A 14942-nucleotide genomic window follows, 5' to 3' on the forward strand; every position below is an offset into this window, starting at 1 on the left:
TTGTGACTATTGCTAACTAAACTATTTGGCTGTTCTTTCCTTTAGGCCCATGGGGGAAATGCCACAGTACAGCCTGTCAGGTACACAGGCCTTTGGTTTCTCAGGCATCAGAGACTCCATTTTGGTCTCTAAGTCTTATGGCTTCCAACAAAAAAAGAACTGAGGGTGAAGAGTTATAATATGGTGGGGATATGGGGGATTAGATTGAGGAGTGAAAGGATAGTCGGATTTCTGAGGGGGGAGAGGAAATAGTACATGGGAGGGGTTATATAGGGTATAGGTATGGGTTGTTTGTGGTTTAGGTTTGTCTGTTAAGGAGGATTTCTATCTCTGTGTGCTCCTGTCCCCATATAAACATATAGAAATTAGCTTAGGTATATATTAATGTAGAGAGGTGGGGAGGGCAAGAGATGCACTGAGTATAGAAAGATAGGTAGGTATAGTACTTGTAAGGAAAGGAAACTATTAGATCAACTTTTGGATATGTATAGGTTTCGTTTCTAGAGTACTAACCATTGTGTTAGTGAGGTCTATCTACATAGGTGTTTACCCTTTGCAGTATTGTCCACAGCACCCTATATATCAGCTTTCTTTCCTTTCCTATAGAGAAGGTAACTGTGTGGTTTTTATTTAACATAGATTGAATTGATGGTAATGTGGAGGAGAAGGTAGAAGAAGAGGGAGACAAGAAGAGAGAAAAGGAAAAACAAAACAGAACAAAACAAACCAATAATTAAAAAACAACAACAAAAATATGAAGTAATGAGAAGAGAGGGTAAAAGAGCAAGGGCATGTTAGTTTGCTTGAATGTTCGATGCTTAGGTCCTGTAGTAAAAATCTGTAGGTCATGGTTGTTGCTTCGGTGGTCTGGCTGGTTGTGCACTTCAGGTCCTAAAAGAAGGCATAACCTAGAGATAAAGGGTATTTTTAAGAGTTTTATCCAGACATTTTCATGATGCAAGCTGAGTATGGTGCTTCGTGTGACTGAGCATGGAGGTACCACCATAGGATGTTCACCCTTTGTATCCAGGAACCCCTACAGGCAGAAAAACTAAGAGGTTATTTTAAATGTGGTAAGGTTAAGGCATTCAACCATAATGTTTTGAAATGTTTCCGTTGGACTCAGTAATTTCCCATCATAATCTTTACCTGTAATCTTGTATAAGATCCCTAGTAAACTATTATGGGCCTTTGTAGTAAAACGATAATTATATACCTGGTTTCTCTACGTTGCTGTTTCTGCTGTTGCTGGTTTCTTTATGATATAATGTGTAGTTGTGCTTTGTGTTGTTTCGATTCCCTTTGTTTTGGGCTCGACTTCTCACTATATAGCGATTATTACAGTATTAAGTATTAAGTAAGGAGGATGTAGCATATCTAAACACCCCCATCACAATGGAGAAAATTGAAACTGTAATTAAATAGCTGCCTAAAAAGAAAAGCCCAGGCTCAGATGGATTTACTAATGAATTCTTTCAAACCTTTCAAGAGGAGCTACTACCAATCCTAGCCAGGCTCTTCCATGAAAATAGTAAAAACGGGAACATTCCCAAACAGCTTTGATGAAGCCAACATCACCTTGATACCAAAACCAGATAGAGATGCTGCCAAAAAAGAAAATTACAGAGCAATATACCTGATGAATGCAAATGCAAAGATCTTCAACAAAACCCTGGCAAATAGGATCCAATGCATCATCAAGAAGATCATACACTATGACCAAGTAGGTTTCATCCCAGGAATACAAGGATGATTTAACATTCATAAATCTATCAACATAATACAAAACATGAACAACAAGAAAAATAAATAACATGATCATATCAGTAGACACAGAGAAAGCATTCGATAACCCATTCTTGATCAAAACTCTCAGCAAGATGGGAATGAAAAGAACCTTTCTCTATCTAGTTGAAGCCATCTACCACAAGCCAATGGCAAATATTATCCTCAAAGGAGAAAAACTAAAAGCATTTCCTCTAAATTCTGGTACAAGACAAGTCTGTTCGCTCTCAACAGTCCTCTTCAACATAGTAATGGAAGTACTTGCTATAGCAATTAGGCAAGAAAAAGATATCAAGGGCATCCAGATAGGAAAGGAAGAAGTCAAGCTCTTACTGTTTGCAGATGACATGATACTCTACTGAGAAAACCCTAAAGACGCACCAAAAAGCTTCTAAAAACAATAGATGGCTATAGCAAGGTGGCAGGCTACAAAATAAACACACAGAAATCAATGGCCTTTTTATACACCAATAATGATAGGGAAGAGATGTACATTAAGAAGGCAATCCCATTCATATTAGAGCCACACAAACTCAAATATCTTGGAATCAACTTGACCAAAGAAGTGAAGGACCTAAACAAAGAAAAGTATAAAGCCCTGTCCCAAGAAATAAGAGAGGACACACGGAAATGGAAACACATACCCTGCTCATGGATTAGCAGGATTAACATCATTAAAATGGCAGTACTTCCCAAAAGCATTATACAGATTTAATGCAATCCCTCTAAAGATTCCCATGACTTTCTTCAAAGAAGTGGATCAAACACTTATGAAGTTCATCTAGAACAATAAACACCCTCGAATAGCTAAATCACTCCTAGGGAAAAGGAGTATGGTAGGCATTACTTTCCCAACTTTAAACTGTACTACAAAGCAATAGTTATCAAAACAGCATAGTATTGGAATAAAGATGGACCCTCAGATCAGTGGAATAGGCTTGAGTTCTCAGAGAACGTTCCCAAGACATACAAACACCTAAGTTTTGACAAAGGAGGAAGAAATCCTAAGTGGATCAGGGAAAACCTCCTCAACAAGTGGTGCTGGCAGAACTGGTTAGCCACTTGCAAAAAAGTGAACATAGATCCCCAGTTAACGCCATGTACAAAGGTAAAATCCAAATGGATTAAAGACCTTGATATCAGACCTGATACCATAAGGTATATAGAAAAACACATAGGTAAAACACTCCATGACATTGAGATTAAAGGCATCTTCAAGGAGGAAACTGCACTTTCCAAACAAGTGGAAGCAGAGATAAACAGATGGGAATACATTAAGCTGAGAAGCTTCTGCACCTCAAAAGAAATAGTTCCCAGAATACAAGAGCTACCCACTGAGTGGGAGAAACTATTCACCCAATACCCATCAGATAAGGGGCTAATATCCAAAATATACAGGGCACTGACAAAACTTTACAAGAAAAAAAACATCTAATCCCATCAAAAAATGGGGAGAAGAAATGAACAGAAACTTTAATAAAAAAGAAATACATGGGGCCCGGAGAGACAGCACAGTGGCGTTTGCCTTGCAAGCAGCCGATCCAGGACCAAAGGTGGTTGGTTCAAATCCTGGTGTCCCATATGGTCCCCCGTGCCTGCCAGGAGCTATTTCTGAGCAGACAGCCAGGAGTAACCCCTGAGCACTGCCGGGTGTGGCCCAAAAACCAAATAAAAAAGAAATACAAATGGCCAAAAGGCACATGAAAAAATGTTCCTCATCACTAATCATCAGGGAGATGCAAATAAAAACAACAATGAGATACCATCGCACACCACAGAGATTGGCACACATCACAAAGAACGAGAACAATCAGTGCTGGCGGGGATGTAGAAAGAAACTCTTATCTACTGCTGGTGGGAATGCCATCTAGTCCAACCTCTATGGAAAGCGATACGAAGATTCCTCCAAAAACTGGAAATTGAGCTCCCATTCAACTCAGCTATTTCACTTCTAGGGATAAACCCTAGGAACACAAGAATACAATACAAAAACCCCTTCCTCACACCTATATTTATTGCAGAACTATTCACTATATTTATTGCAGGCTCTGGAAACAACCAACATGCCCTTCAACAGACGAATGGCTAAAGAAACTGTGGTAAATATACACAATGGAATATTATGCAGCCTTTAGGAGAGTTGCAGTCATGAAATTTTCCTATGCATGGATGTGTATGAAGTCTATCATGCTGAGTGAAATAAGTCAGAGGGAGAGAGAGACACACAGAATAGTCTCACTCATCTATGGGTTTTAAGAAAAATAACAGTCATTTTTGCAACAATCCTGAGACAATGAGAGGAGGGCTGGAACTTCCAGCTCACTTCATGAAACTCACCACAAAGAGTGGTGAATGCAGTTATAGAAATAACTACACTGAGAACTACCATAACCATGTGAATGAATGAGGGAACTGGAAAGCCGGTCTAGAGTATAGGTGGGGTGTGGGGTGGGATGGATGGAGATTTGGGACATTGGTGGTGGGAATGTTGCACTGGTGAACGGGGGTGTTCTTTACATGACTGAAACCTAATCACAATCATATTTGTAATCAAGATGCTTAAATAAAGATATTATAAATAAAAAATTATATCACCTAAAAATACACCATTAAGACAATCAATAAAACAAAGCTCATCTGCTCAGTTGACCAGAAGCACTAAACCTACAATCCAGTTCTAGGAGCTGATGGTGGCATGCATGCCTCAGAATAGGACTCCTTAAACATTTTACACTCACAATTCCTTTTAGTTTAGAAAATATTTTTCTTCTTTTTTTAATTTTTATTTTGATCATAATGGTTTACATATCTTTCTCAGTAGTATTTTTGGTACACATTAACAATGAATCAGGGGAATACCCATCACCAAATTTGTCCTCCCCCATCCCAGTTCCCTTTCTGCAATCCATATACCCCATCATCCCCACCCCGGGCTGCTAGAGTAGGTGGTCCCCCTTTACCTAGCTTACTATTTGTGATCATATATCTGTTTGGTCCTGGTACCCTCCCTTGTTACCTCCTCTATTTAAGAGGCAGAGCTAGATAAATCAAGTTATGTGGTTTTGTTTGAAAAAAAGAAAAACAATAGATTAGGTTACAAAATAAGAAAAAAAAAGAAGTCAAATACACTGAAAATGGGCGGAGTCCTTCTAAAGACTTTCAACCTCAGTTTGAGAGAGGATGTGAAAAAGGTAATTGAAATACCACAATACAGAAAGAAATATCAAATTAAATATCCAGTGAGCACTACAGCAATATAAACAAGCACCACATAATAGTTTCGATTCTGAAATCAAATCATGCCGGAGTGCAAAAAGAAAGAGAAAGAAAAGATAGAATAAAATAATATTGGAGACATCAACTTCAGTCTCTACACCAAAATAAAGACGTCAAAAATATCGATCAATCGATAAATATGTGGAAAATGATTATTTTGTGCTTTTTTTTTCTTTTCTTTTTCCCCCTGCATAGGCACAGTAACTATTAGGAATATTATAAAGGGATTTCCCTTGGCCTAGGAGATACAGGGCTTCTCCACCCCTGAAGTATGCTGTCTTGGGATTAACTATAGACTCCTTGCATGATCATTTACTCTCCCCTCAGTGGTGTATGGAAGACTTCTGCTTCGTCTTGGATGGTAAAATCAGACCTCTGTATCTAGAGATCTTGGTGACTGTGCAGCTCAAGGCATGGAGCTTATGATGAAGTGTTTCTTTGTGGTTCTAGCATTTATGTTTCTTCAGTGTCATTTTAATCCATCTTCTGTAGTTGGTGGTCTTGGTCATTATGTTGCTCCTAGGATGGAGCCTGGGATAAAGTCTTTTGTTATGTTTTCGGAACACCCGTTCAGTTGTGGTTGTCTCAGTCAGACCTCCGAAATTGGAGATCTTGTTTATTGAACAGATCATAGGCCAAAAGCTAGACTCGAGCTTTTTGTTGCTGTTGTTGTTGTTGGTCCCTGGATGCGTAGTGTCCAGTCCTGGTTATAACAACTCGTCATCTGTCTATAGCGATCTTGGCTTTTGCACAGATCAAAGGGGTGACATGTTTTATGTTTTTGTCTTATTGTTGGCTGATGAGGAAGGATAACTTGCTGTTAGATCAAGTTGTTGCCATTTCCTCGTTGTCAGGTTATCAATTTAGAACTGGTGCACATTGGCATCAAAGAGCACTATGAATGCCCTGGAGGGGATTTGGTTCCTGGAGCTGTTGTGGACCACTCTGTCATTTCTATGTCTGGGATCCAGGAGTCAAGGCTGGACAGTCTGTGTCTAGTTCCCTGGAGTCGAAGTTATTTCCACATGACATATGTTCAGGGTGGGAGATGTCCCTGTGTTGTAAACAAGTATGAGTTCTTATCCCTAGCAGATAAGAGCTTGTTTTTATATGTAAAATTTCACCTTTGTTTAATATGTCTTTGCAGGAAGAAGTGGTGCTACATTATATTGTTGGTGGATTTGTGGGTGGAGAGAGAAGAAAACAGACACCAGACAAAAACTAAGAATATATATGCTCACACATAACTAAAGAAAAGTTTCTTTTGTAAAAAAAAAAAAAAGATTAAATAAAAGGCGTAATTAAAGAAATAAAGTGGGGCTGGGAGAAATAGCATGGAGGCAAGGCATCTTTCCTTCCTGCAGAAGGACGGTGGCTCACATCCCGGCATCCCATATGGTCCCCGGTGCCCATCAGGAGCACCCTCCAAGTGCAGCCAAGAGTGACCCAAAAAAAGCAAAAATATACCAAATCAAAAACAAAAACTAAAACAAAACAAAACAAACAAAAAACAAACACACAAAAAAATAACAAGAATAAAAAAGAAAAGAAAAAAATTAAAAAAAAAAACAAAGAAAAAGGGAGAAAGTGATACAGGAGATTACATTTGGGGAGAAACAGGGTAAGAGGTAGTGTTATATAGGTCTATACTTATGGTAAAGAATGGGCTTCCCCATTGTCTTTTAAGATTTCCTTGTGAGGTGTGGGGTCGAGGCAGGGAGGTCTTGGGTAGATTTTTTGCCATGTGGGTCCTTTGGAGCTAGTTCCAGTATCAAGCCACAGTCCACATTATGGAGAGGTGATTAGGAGGGCCACACTGCATGGGTCAGTCGGGGTGTTGGTTGTATTTTCTTGACAGGAACGAGGTGAGAGTTTGAGTGGGTGTCTCTTCACTTGGGTAGTAGGTACTGCCTCGTTGGGGTAGGAGGTTGGTCTTGATGCCTAATAGATTAAAAACTGAGGGTTAGGAGTTATAATGTGGTGGGGATATCGGGGGTGGTATTGAGGGGGTGAAGGGATAGTTGGATTTCTGAAGGAGGGAGTGGGAATAGTATATGGGAGGGGTTATATTGGGTATAGGTATGGGCTGTTTATGGTTTAGGTATGTCCCTTAAGGAGGATTTCTATCTCTGTGTGATCCTGCCCACATATAAACATATAGAAGTTAGCTTAGGTGTATATTAATATAGAGAGGTGAGGAGGACCAGAGGTGTGCTGAGTACTAAGTATAGTACTTGTAATGAAAGGAAACTAATAGATCAACTTTTGGTATGTATAGGTTATGTGTCTCGAGTACTGACCATTGTGTTAATGCGGTCTATCTATATAGGTGTTTACCATAGCAGTATTGTCCACAGCACCCTATATGTCAGATTTCCTTTCCTATAGAGGAGGTAACCATGTGGTTTTTATTTGACATAGATTGAATTGATGATAGTGAGGAGAAGGTGGAAGAAGAGGGAGACAAGAAGAGAGATTAGAAAAATCAAAACAAAACAAACCAACAATCAAATGACGACAACAACAAAAATACAAAGTAATGAGAAGAGATGGTATAAGAGCAAGGGCAGGGCCTAGGGAGATAGCACAGTGGTGCTTGCCTTGCAAGCAGCCGATCCAGAACCTAAGGTGGTTGGTTCGAATCCCGGTGTCCCATATGGTCCCCTGTGCCTGCCAGGAGCTATTTCTGAGCAGACGGCCAGGAGTAACCCCTGAGCACCGCTGGGTGTGGCCCAAAAACCAAAACCAAAAAAAAAACAAAAAACAAAAAACAACAACAACAAAAAAAGAGCAAGGGCATGTTAGTTTGGTTGAATGTGTTCGATGCTTAGGGCCTGTGGTAAAAATCTGTAGGTCACGGTTGTTGCTTCGGTGATCTGGCTGGTCATGTGCTTCAGGTCCTAAAAGAAGGCATAATCTAGAGATAAAGGGTATGTTAAAGAGTTTTATCCGGCCATCTTTATGATTCAAGCAGAGTAAGGTGCCTCGTATGACTGAGCACCGAGGTACCACCATAGGATGTTCACCCTTTGTATCCAGGAACCCCTTTGGACAGAAAAACTGAGAGGTTATTTTAAATGTGGTAAGGCATTCAAACATAATGTTTTGAAATGTTTCCGTTGGACTCAGTAATTTTCTGTCATAATCTTTATCTGTAATCCTGTATAAGATCTCTAGTAAATTATTATGGGCCTTTGTAGTGAAACGATAATTACATACCTGTTCTCTCTACGCTGCTGTTTCGTTTTTGCTGGTTTCTTTATGATATAATGCGTAGTCGGGCTTTGTGTTGTTTCACTTCCCTTTGTTTTGGACTCTACTCCCCAGTATATGGTGATTATTACAGTGTTTGATATTTCTATCCTGTTACACCCTGGTATTGGTTGTATCTGGTGTCTATTTTAGGTACTTCAGAGTAGTGCTATCATTTTGTGTTTATCTTTCGTGTTCTGGCTGCTTCGTTTAACATAATATGTTCTAGGTCCATCCACGTTGCTGCAAAGTCTGTGATTGTATCATTTCTGACTGCCATGTAGTATTCCATTGTGTATAGATACCACATCTTAATGATCCACTCATCTGTTGTTGGACATCGAGGTTGGTTCCAAGACTTGACTATTATATTGAGTGCTGCGATAAATAGTGGGGTGCACACATACTTTGGGATGAATGTCCTTCAGACTTGGGGGTAGATACCTTGTGCCGCCCCTAGAAACCTTGCAGACATGACTGGGGGAGGGGCAGAGGCAGCGGAAGATCCCCTGGCAAAAGCCACCCAGGAAACCTCACAGACGCAGCTCAGTTTAGAAAATATTTATACAGTGCAGACCTGGCATGTCCCTTACAGCGCCCCATAGCAGGCGATTTCCACATCGGCTGCGCAGGTGCACTAAACCCCACTCACCTGCTGGTGTTGCCATTGTTGTTGCTTCCACCACTGCCACCTTGTTTGGATGGGGGGTTCCGAGGCCAGGCAGAGGCCAGGCAGGGGCTCCCAGACAGAAGAAACACGGCGGAGGTGACACGCCCATGAAGCCCCGGTGTGAAGTAGCCATTGGGTCAACCCCAGACACTAGGTTCCCTTCTTTTTCAGGCTGGATCCCCTCTGCTCCCATGAATAACTGAGTCCTGTAGGTAGGACAGACCATTTGAAAAATCTTGACAATTTGGGTGCCAGCCAGGGGCACCCAGACACGAGAGACATGGTGGTGGCGACACACCCACGAAGCCCCGGTGTGAAGTAGCCGCTGGGTAGCTTCGGACTCCTGCACTGTGCCATGTTCAAGAAACTGAAGCATAAGATCAGTGAGCAGCAGCAGCAGCTGGCATCTCCTCAGACTTCCTCCAATACTTCAACACCAACAAGATATAGAAGCAGAACATCTTCATTTACAGAGCAAGTTGATAAAGAATGCATATGTTCAGTCCACAAAATTTTTTGACAATGACCATGGAAGTAAACCAGGGCCTCCTCAGTCAGGTGACACTCAGTCCTTTGTACAGAGAAGCTCCAGCTTTGGGTGCCTTCCAAGGAGTCTTTGTTTCAAAGTCCAATAAATGAATCTCTATTCTGATCCCCTTCTAAAGAGCTTTTGGCACAGACGTCTTCCAGAGAGTCACTGAACTGATTTGACCTCGACTCTGATGCTGTGGCCTTTGATTCACCATCTGATCTGGAATGCGAAGCTGAAGACTCACTGGGGGAATTTGGACAATCTCAGCAGAGAACATCTGATTCAGTGGTTACGAAGAATGGAGCGAAGGTTGAAGAACTACAACATAAAGTATTCTGAGCTTGCTGCAGCTTATCAAACTCTGCAGAGAGAGAAGAAAAAGTTACATGGTATATTAAGTCAGAGTCAGGATAAATCACTTCGGAGAGTTGCAGAATTGAGAGGAATGTTAAATGGACCAGCAAGCAAAGAAATATTTCCAAGAGGAGTTTGATGCATTGCTTAAGGAAAAAGATCAGTATATCAGTGTTCTCCAGACCCAGGTTGCTCTGCTGAAACAAAGGTTACGAAATGACCCTATGAATTTGGACTTACAGACACCACTCCCTTAAGTGGAACCTCAAGCTGAAGACTCTTTAGAGAGGCCCGAGAGTGATACAGAACAAACAGTGCTGGAAGATGAAGATTCTGCTAAAACACTGGAAACACTTCAGCAAAGAGTCAAACGTCAAGAGAATTTATTGCAGCTGTGGAAGAAAGAAAATCCAGAATCATAAGGAGCAGTGTATGCTATTAACCAGTGAAAAAGAAGCACTGCAAGAACAACTTAGATGAACGACTTCAAGAACTCGAAAATATGAAGGAGCGTCATATGGCTGAGAAGACCAACTTTATCACTCAGTTGCATCATGCAAGGAACTTAATCAAATAGCTTGAACAAGATAAGGGAATGATGATAGCAAAAACAAAGCACCAGATGCATGAAACTCTAGAAAATAAAGAAGAAGAAATTGCTCAGCTTCAAAGTCGCATCAAATAGATGACAACTCAAGGAGAGGAGTTACAGGAACAGAAGGAAAAGTCTGAAAGAGCTGCTTTTGAAGAACTTGAAAAAGCCTTAAGTACAGCTCAAAAATCAGAAGAAGCATGGAGAAAAATGAAGGCAGAAAAGCATGAACAAACCAAAATGATTGAAAAAGCAAGTGAGGAAGAACTTCTGTCTTCAACAGGAATTAAGTCGAGTGAAACAGAAGGTTGTGGATGGCACCAAAAAATTCTCAGAACAAATAGCAAACCTACAGAAGCTTCAAGAAGAGGAGCTGGCTAGCAAAGAATAGAAACTTGTTGCAAATCAGCCCTTTATGGGGTTGACTGATGGAGGGATGGAGGATGAGGTCTTTCCCCTCCAGCTCAGAGCACGCATCTGCCACCCTGTTCAGCTGGCAGTTCTGAGATGAAGCAGCAGGTAAAAGGTTAGCAGACAGTCAGGCTTGTGAAAATATTAGCTTTATTCGGTGGACAAGACTGAAACTAATCAGCATCAGTTCCAGCCAAAAAGCCCTTCACCTTCCACAGACCCTTGCTTTTATCCCCCAGAATCAGGTACCACCCAATGGTGGGATCAGGTACCACCCAATAGTGGGAGCAGAATCAGGTACCACCCTAGGGTGGGAGCAGAATGCCAGGTCACACCCTAGGGTAGGGCACAATCACTGATCAGGGTAGGGTCAGTAACATAATAATCCCATTGAAATGTTTACATACACAACAAAACTGACCACTAGCTTTCAGAAATAAGAGCAGGAGCTTCAGAAGCAAATGAAAGCAGCTCTTGAAAAAGTCAGTCAGGGTATTTGAAGATCACTCAAGCGAAAGAACAGCAAGAATTGCTTACTCTAAGAGAGTTAGATTTGCAGAAAAAAGCAATCCTCGCAGAGAGTGAAAATAAACTTAGGGACCTTCACCAAGAAGTAGAGGCTTATAGAACTACAGGAACAGGAAGATTTTGAGTTGAAGCACAATTACACATTAAAACAGATAATGAGGGAGTTTAATACACAGCTGGCACAAAAGGAACAGGAGTTGGAGGTGACCATAAAAGAAACCATAGATAAAGCCCAGGAAGTGGAGGCTGAGCTTTTGGAGAGCCATCAAGAAGAAACAAATAAGTTACATAAAAAAATCACAGAAAAAGAAGGTGATCTGACAAGAACAGCTAAAAGATATGAAGGAATCCTTGATGCTCGTGAAGAAGAAATGACTGCAAAGTGATGGACCTGCAGACTCAACTTGAGGAACTTCAAGAGAAATATTAGCAAAGACTCCAGCAAGAAGAGGCAAACCAGGGCAAGAAAGATAGCATGGAGGTAACAATTAAAAAACTCCAGACACAAGTTGTACAGAAGACTACACTAGTCAGTGATTCCAAGTTAAAAGAGCAAGTTTCAAAAACAGATTCAGAATTTGAAGAATACAAAAAGAATGTATGTGAGGCAAATGTAGAGGCATCCTCTAAGGGCAGCAATTTATATCGTTCTGGTGGCTCACTCTTAGGAGAACCTACCGAGTGTGAATATTTGTGAAAAGTATGTGTATATGATGGGTCGTGAGACTAATACCATGGCAAAGGTTATAACCACTGTGCTCAAGTTTCCTGAGCATCAGACTCAGAATTTTGGAGAGGATGCTTGGCCCATACTTCACCTCGCAGTGGTATCTTCTGAGTAAACCATCAGTCTATGCTTAGTTAGCATGTGTCCTGGCTTCGACATTCATCTCGATGAGCCCGGAAAGTGACAGTGGATGAGAGTGAAAATCTGTACTTTGCCGATCTTTGAGAATGAAGCTGTCATCTGGGGCCCCTCATTGGACATTGTCACACAAATACACACAGGCTGCTGCCATTAAAGTAGAAAGATTCAGTTCAAACGTGGGGACAGTTATTACTTTTTATTTTCTTCAGTTGTGAGGGGTTTCCTGTTTAAAATTCTTTGAATAACTTCACCTAATTTATGGACTCACTTAATGTTTCATTTTTAGTTTTCATTCATCTTTTCCCTCTTTTTAAAGAGCTGCTTGCCTTTACTATTTATTTTTAGGGTGATTTTTAAAAAGATTTGTGCAATATGTTTTGAGGTGACATTTAGTGGATTTTTTCCTGGCTAAACATTTAATTGACTACTTTATCCTAATGGATTGATTTTTGTATACTTGTTAAACACTAGTTCTTTAAGCTCTAATACATGATGAATCCAAACAACAGTACCTCATTGTTTACTTAGCTTTGGTACCTATATTTTTCAGAGGAGAAAACAGTACTGTAAATTGTAAATAGCCAATATATAAACTATTGTACGTTCCCAAGTCCACCAAAACACACAGATCCAAGAGATGAAGATTTAAAAACAGCCCTGAGAAAGGAAATGCAAGCCATGGTACAGGAAATGAGAGAATCACTAGCCACAGAGTACAAGAAATCCATGGAGGAACACATTAGCCAAATTAAAGAAGATCTGATAGAGAATATGAGAGATTCCATACAAAAGCAATAAAAGGAATTAACGGACACAGTAAAAAGCCAGACGAGCAGAATCACAGAGATGGAGAAGCGCATAGTAATACTTGAAGGAAAACTACAAACCAAAAATGACCAGGAAACCAACAAGGAATTAAGAGGCAAGGCACTGGAAGGAAAAGTCCAGTACTCAATGAACAAAGACAAAAGAAATAATCTAAGAATTGTAGGTATACCAGAAGGGGAGGAAACAGGGAAAGGGGAAGAACAAGTAGTTAGGGAAATAATAGCAGAAAACTTCCCCACCCTTTGGAAAGAGGACTGTGCAAATCCAGGAAGTGAAAAGTGTCTCTAATAAAATAGACCCTAATAAACCAACACCAAGACATATAATAATCCAAATGGCAAAAAAAGAGAAAGATGAACTCCTTAAAGCAATAAGGGAAAAAAAGAACCTCAGGTACAAAGGAAGGGACATAAGAGTCAAAACAGATCTCCCATTTGAAACAATTCAAGCAAGAAGACAGTGGAATAAAATATTTAAACGACTGAATGAAAGAAACTTCCACCCTAGGGTACAATACCCAGCAAAACTGTCATTCATATGAGATGGTAGCCTACAAACATTCTCAAACAAAAATGAACTTGCAGTATTTGTGCAAACGAAACCGATCCTAAACGACCTACTCAGAGAAGAACTACACAATCCAAACCCCCGATTGTAACAACAACCACCCTGCACAACACAACTGCACAACAGCCCTCTATGTCAATAATTTCCCTAAATGTTAATGGACTAAACTCTCCCATTAAAAGACACATAGTAGAGAACTAGATTAAAAAACATAAACCGGACTTCTGCCTGCAAGAAACACACCTACAAGTACTAGACAGGCATAGGCTTAGAATAAAAGGATGGAAATCAATCTTTCAAGCCAATGAAAAACAAAAAAGAGCAGGGACAGACATTGTTATATCAGACCAAATTCCATTCAACCTCGAGAAAGTGATCAGAGACAAAAAGGGTCACTACATACTAAGCAGGGGAACAGTAGATCAAGAGGTACTAACCCTGATCAATATTTATGTACCTAATGTAGAGTCAGCAAAATATGTGAGGCAGTTGCGCACTAACCTGGAGAAACACATGAAGGGAAATGTGATAATAGTAGAAGATTTCAATATTCCACTATCACCACTGGACAGATCCAGCAGACAGAAAAATAGCAAAGAAATAAGAGCCCTTAATAAAAAAAATTAGAAGATCTAGGACTAATAGACTTATATAGGGCCCTCCACCCCCAGAAAACAGAATACACATTCTTCTCAAGCCCTCATGGTACCTTCTCCAGAATAGACCATGTCTTAGGATACAAATCAAACCTATATAAGACCACAAATGTAAGGATCATTAGAAGCACCCTATCAGATCACTATGCAACAGAGGTCAAAATTAATTGCAAGAAGAAGCAATGAAGAAAAACTAATACTTGGAGATTAAACAACACACTGCTCAACAACAAATGGATCAAAGAGCAAATCAAATAAGAAATAAAAAGATTCCTTGAGACAAACGATAATGAAGAGACAACTTGTCAAAATTTGTGGGACACAGCAAGAGCAGTAATTAGAGGGAAACTCATAGCAATATAGGCCTATGTCAAGAAACAGGAAAATGACAAAATCAACAGTTTAGAGGATCATCTCAAGGAATTGGAACAACAGCAGCAAAGAAATCCAACCACATCAGAAGGCAAGAAATAGTAAAAAGCAGAGCAGAAATAAACAACATAGAAACTAAGAAAACAATACAAAAAATCAATGAGACTGAGTGTTGGTTTTTCAAAAAAATAAACAAGATAGACAAACCGCTGGCAAAACTCACCAAAAAAATGAGTGAAAACATCCAAATC

General features: G+C 40.1%; 1 pseudogene; it reads left to right on the forward strand.

The window, feature by feature from the left end:
• Positions 1 to 9338: 9338 nt before the first annotated feature.
• On the forward strand, positions 9339 to 11951 carry LOC126011492 (golgin subfamily A member 4-like; annotated as a pseudogene).
• The last annotated feature ends 2991 nt before the right edge of the window (positions 11952 to 14942 follow it).

The sequence above is a fragment of the Suncus etruscus genome, chromosome 6 (assembly GCF_024139225.1).
Source record: "Suncus etruscus isolate mSunEtr1 chromosome 6, mSunEtr1.pri.cur, whole genome shotgun sequence".
NCBI classification, from domain to species: Eukaryota; Metazoa; Chordata; class Mammalia; order Eulipotyphla; family Soricidae; genus Suncus; species Suncus etruscus.